This window comes from Tupaia chinensis, unplaced genomic scaffold (assembly GCF_000334495.1).
Source record: "Tupaia chinensis unplaced genomic scaffold, TupChi_1.0 Scaffold000141_1, whole genome shotgun sequence".
Lineage (NCBI taxonomy): Eukaryota > Metazoa > Chordata > Mammalia > Scandentia > Tupaiidae > Tupaia > Tupaia belangeri.
In genome coordinates this window covers 111,634-117,523 of record NW_006159611.1, presented here as the reverse complement: position 1 = coordinate 117,523, position 5,890 = coordinate 111,634, and the positions used below count along the sequence as shown (strand labels likewise).

Genomic DNA, 5,890 nt, shown 5'->3' with positions numbered 1-5,890 from the left:
GGAGAGATGGCCACACTGCAATGCCTTCGCCTCCATTTTCCTCTTGGGGTTTTGGGCATACATGCTTATGCGCCCAACATAATTTTTAAGCTGCCAGGTCCAGGACTCAAAACCACACTGTTGGTCATGTGGAATCCAGCTGCTTTAACCACCATGCCATCTGCTGGTCTATCTGTAACTTTATTTTAATGAGTATGACATAAGAATTGTAACAAAAGGGCATTTACACCCAAGCCTCCAGAATGCAAGGGCAGGTGTAGTTGGCTCAGTTGCGTGAAAATTCTGTCAGGTATACTTGATGTAATAATAAAATAATAATATATATTATCTAGCATTAATCACAAATAATTAATCAATATTTATCAAAACCATGTGTTTTAAAATAGTACCTTCTGGGCCAGCCTGTGGCATGGTGGTTGAGATGACTGGATCTCACGTGGCTGACTCCATGTGTTTGAGTCCCAGACATGGGAGCTTGAAAAACATGCTGGGTGCATGTGTGTTCATGCTCAAAATCCTGAAAGGAAGAAAAAATGGAGAAGGAATCACAGCATAACCATAACCCATTTGCAGGGGTGTAGGGAGTGCATTCTTGCTTTCTCTCCCTGTGTTTCTCTGGCCAAATTGGGAAGGAAAAAAAAAGTGCTTTTTGAAATGTTTGGAGAGAGAGATCTGGCCACGCCTTAAGTTGTGTATTCAATTTGTTTGGGAAAAAAAAAAACAATTTTATCTTAGTTTTTGCTTTGTTTTGTGAGAAAATGAAAGGACCTAACCCAGCCTTACCTAAATCTGCAAGAAAATTGAAGTGACACAGCTTATTTCTGAGACAGAAACCACAGAATGAACACCACCACCACCGCTCCCCTCCAAGTACCAAGGGAATCTGTCTTCTTTGGACCCCAGACTTAACCCTGTGGCCAGACTCATTTAGATGCACATATTACTGTGGACAGGAACACGCTAGGAGCCCACCAGGCATGACTACTTCCTCACACACATGATCACGTGCCTGTCACTGCCTTGCCTGAGTCTCAGTTTCAATATTTTCAAGAGAAAGGGAGGACAGGAGGTAAAGAAGAAGGATGGAGAAAGAGAGGGCAAGAGAAAGGGGAACCACGATGTCTACTGGGTGGATTCCCAAGCAATGTAAAAAGGAAATCATACGCAGCGTGCCTGTTTATACAGAATGTCCCAGTGGTTTCCATTCTTAGTGATAAAGTGAAAATGACATTTAGAAAGCAAGTTATTTTTACATATTTTGGTACAGTTTCTTTGGATAAGATAGTGCAGGGTAGCCCTCTGATTTTCAAAAAGTCAGAATATTGTAATATCATTGGGGGAGAGCTTTGAAGAAGAGGAGAGGGTGGTGGCGATGGATGCTATAGAGAAGAGGGTAGGGCTGAGGGTGGAGGAAGCCCTTCGCCCATGAAAGACACGTTAATGATAGAACATGTGTTTCAGAAGTGGACTCCATGGACTGCTCTAGGATTTATGTGTCTTGGCATTGCTGAGTATATTTGTTGCTTGGCTTCTTGGTGGAAAAAACGTTCTCTTCTATGCCTTTTCATTTTTAGGTGATCTGTATCCAACTTCTTTAGCCTAATTCACATCCGACAGCTTTGCATAACAAGACTAAAACAAAGCTAATTTTAGCTGGACAAGGATAATAGCCATTTATGGTTTGGCACTACAGTTGGCCAGAGAAAACAAATTGAAGATGACTTCAAGAAGATTGAATGTGTCCCAAAACATTTTTTTTTCCTACATGAGGAGCAAATCTACTCTCTGATAGTCTGCAAGAAGAAGAATCTCTTCCCAGATCTCTAAATTAAGGATTTTACTTAGTGATATCATTTGACGTGAATCTGAAATTGTCAACATTTATTGAATTATAGCGACCTCATGGTACCTACAGCATAAAAGAGCAACAGTGAGCTTTGGCTTTGGAGAGGAGCTGTAAATCCAACTCTGTAACTTCTCAACCACCCAGCTCCCTGTTCTCCTTCATCTGTAAACTCTGTGAGGATAATAATACCTTACTCTGGCAGGGATTAAATGACTGAAAACACATAGGAGGCTTAGAGCAATGCCTACGGCACAGCAGTAATACAATGGCACTTATTTAAACAGCAATTCTATTTTGTTTTATTCCTAACAACCCAGCTACTTCTTGGATTGTCATTAACTCTCACTTATTTTTTTTTTTTTTGAGAGAGAGATTTTCTTTATAGAGCATGTGAGCTTGCCGGAGAGACAGAGAGAGAGAGACAGATATAAAGAGCAGTCCCTTCTCCTCTGTTCTCATCTTGGGATTTTGGGCACGCACACACACGTGACAAACTCTCACTTCTTTTAATATCCTCAAATAGATATCTGTGTATTCTAATAGAGTCTTGTTAAAATGATGAACTGTATGAAAACAGTCTCTCTTAGTATTCAAAGGGAACAAATCTCTCTAATACTATATTTTGCTCTTTGTGAGAACTATTACATTGAAGTTCCAGTTTTTGTTCAGAAAAAGAAACCCACAACATAAAAGTTGCCCAAGTTTCTTTCTCTTGGTTTCCAGGGAGGGCTGGACAGTACAAAAATAAGTATTCTCCGCTATCTGCTTCACTCCATGGGAGGTCTACAGCTGCATGTCAGAGGTCACATTGGGCCCAGGGGTGTGGCTGTCAGGGGCTCAGTCAAAGCCAATTCGAGACCCAAAATAAAGTCAGGGAAGAATACCTTGGGATAGGTCTCACTTTCCATTTTACCACCACGTTCCTTCTTTTTGGCCACGTTCTATTTTCTGCTCCTCTTCTTAGACTCAATTTTATAATGGGAACCCATTTGTCGTCCTCACCACCCCAGTAGGGACAGGCGTGGGGCCTGGAAGATGGATTGGCAGGTTCTCTAATAGTGGACCTCGTCTCAGGACCTCTCAAGTCTTGACCTGCAAGAGTCAGGTTGGTTTAAAAAAAAAAAATTCAAATTCTGTTATCTTTTGACGTGATACAATACATGGATATGATACTTGATTTGCATGTCAATCTAAACTGCTAAAGCCTGTCTCACTAACTGGCTCTGGAAGGGAAAAAAAATATAATAAACCCCTTGTTTCCTAGATGCCCACTCCCAATTTTTGTATTTCCTCAGAGGTCAGAGTATAATAGATTTTCTAGACTGTAGGCAACCTGTACTGTATCAGCGTTGTTAGGAGGCGGGGGATTCAAAAGTCAGTGGGTTCCCTACCATTGCAAATGCAGGTGGTCTGACGTGGGCTTGGGCAGGCCTTGGCCAGAGGGCCTGGACTACTAAAGGTGATTCCAGGTGATGCTGAGGCTCCCTGGAGTCCTGCTGGCTGTATGAAGCTGGTTAGCCTTTCTCCACATGTATACAACACAGTGGTCCTCCCTCTAGAAAGCAGATCTAAGATAAGAAGTGCTAGCACTTAGAGACACAAAACCCTGGCGAGGGACATGGAATGCAGTGTCTTAATTACGTCAGGTGCCACCTTGTACACAAGCACGGCAGACCATAGGCTAGGTCTATGAATTCTACAGAGAATTTCCGAATGAGAAATCTCATCCCAGAGAACCCCATGGGCAGAGAAAGAAAGTGAATCGTATTTGCCCACCTGTCTCCCACCCCTCGTTTCCAGCTGACCATGTTTTGCCCCAGGAGGTGCTAATTTTCTGTCCTCTGGGATCATCTCCCCCCCCCACCACCACCATTTCTCCAGAAGCTGATCCTGGACCCTATGGTGTTGTGGTTTACTAGAAGCTGTTAGTAGAGGTGGTTTGGCATGGACGGGATGGACATTACTAAAGACAGAGAAAAGTGAAATTGAGGGAATCTGAGAGGGTTAAAAAAAGTGCATCCTGGGACCAGCAGTTAGCGTAATGGCTATGTCGCTGAACCCCCACATAGTCAATCGCGGTTCGCATCCTGGACCCGGTGGCTTAAAACTCACGCCGGGCACGTGTGCATGCATGCTCAAGATCCTGAGAGGAGAACAGAGGAGAAGGGATTGCGGTGTGGCCATCCCCCCGGGGGGTGATTTCTTGCTTTCTGTCTCTCTGTCTCTCTCTGTCTGGCGAGCACATGTGCCCTATAGCAAAAACCTTTCCAAAAATAAAATAAAATAAATAAATAAATAAATAAATAAATAAATAGTAGAACCTATTGAGGGAAGTTCTCAGCTCCTGGGCTGGGGTGTGAGGATGTGTCATGAGATCAGTTGTCCTACTGAAATGCAAAAGCTGGTTCACTTCCCAGCACATGCATTAAAATCCATGAGAGAGATTTCTGGGAAACCCAACTCAAAAGAAAAAAAGCAATTTCTTGGAAATTTCGACATGTACATTTGGTGTTGGGCGTTATGAAGAGAGTTTGGGAACCTAACCAAAAGTGATTTCAAAGTCTAAGGTGTCTGCCACAGAAGGAAAAATGTCAGGGAACTGCTGCATTCAAACAGGTTCAGGTTCATGTAGAGTTACAGCTTGAAAGCTGTCTTTGAAAGTTGCATACATGTAAATGGAACTAGAAAACAGATGTGTAAACTCTGTATCTTGTTCCACTGCTTTAGCTTGAAGGTCAATATTTGGCCTTCTCTATTTCATTTCGAGGGAAGCATTTTTATTCAATGTGTACAGAATTTTAACCCCTATGCTCTTAGGGCGAGTCCTCACTGAGGGAAATCAGGCCTTAGTCCAATGACTTTGTCTACACTCCTCTCCATTCCCTACCCTTAGCCCCCTTCCACCCCCTTTTTAAGGCATGGGTAGATTGGAAGACAAGTGGCCTGACACTGAAAAAAATTCTGCCTTGGTGTTCTAGGTTGATAAAAATTTACCAACATAGACATTTACTTAACTATGCAGTTTGTTGCTAGCCTCTTGCAAAAAAAAAAACAAAAAAAAAAAAAACAGAGAAAAGAATGTTAGCTAAATCATTGTGACCATTTGGAAATATAATTTGAAGTACGTATCTAAGAAATTGCATTACAGTGCCATAAAAATTAGGTAAACTAATGTTGAAAGTAGTTCCTGTGTTGCAGAGATGAATCAGAAAGAGATCTCCCCCACCCCATGGGATGTGCATTTACTTAGCTGTTATCGATAGACTGGGGCCACCTTTGTAAGATCTTGTCCTGTCACTTCAGAATGTAATTTTTTATTGGACTCCTTTGCGTGTACTTTTTACAGCCCATATTCCACTTAGCTGTCAAAATTAGCCTTTTAAGAGGATGAATCATAGCACTCGTGTTTGTTTTTGTTTATTTTGTGGACAAAGACACAGGCAGGTGCAAAAAGCAAACCCCCTTTTGCAACCCAGGGCTCATCGTTCAGTAAGAGTTTGGCTACATCTAAGAAGGAGCATTGTGAAAATAACTTAAAAGGATGAGTCAGATTTGGTCTGTCACGACATCTCAGTACTCCAGTGGTTTCCCGTCATGTTTAGAGTAGAATCCACGGTGGGTAGCCTGCAAGGCCTTAATCTCTGGTCCCGGACTGTTTCATGGTAACAAACACGTAGTTCTCTTACCCCATCTGCTCTAGACACACTGGGTAAGGGAAACTGAACTTGAGCTTGTGGCTATGGAGAAAAGTAGATGAATTCGAGAAGATGCAGGACAGGCAGGTCTTGCTGATAGGGAAAAATGGGAGAATGAAGAGAGAAAGAGAGAAGAATTGGGCTCACCTGGGCCAGTGCTATGGCCTTGTAGTTAAAGGAACTGGCTCCCACATGGCCAACTGCACAGTTCAGATCTCAGCCCTGGTGGCTTGGAAAACATGCCAGATGTGTATGCATGCCCCAGATCCCAGCAGGATGGACAAGTGCAGAAGGGTTTTATGGCATGACGGCGCCTCACTGTGGGCTGCTCTCTTTTTCCCCCGTCTCT

General features: G+C 42.8%; 1 non-coding gene across 1 annotated transcript; it reads left to right on the top strand.

Moving 5' to 3' along the window:
- Positions 1–5,242: 5,242 nt before the first annotated feature.
- Positions 5,243–5,368, top strand: LOC114007235 (small nucleolar RNA SNORA40). The gene has a single exon (XR_003548847.1). It is a non-coding gene; the product is annotated as a small nucleolar RNA SNORA40 (small nucleolar RNA).
- Positions 5,369–5,890: the final 522 nt, after the last annotated feature.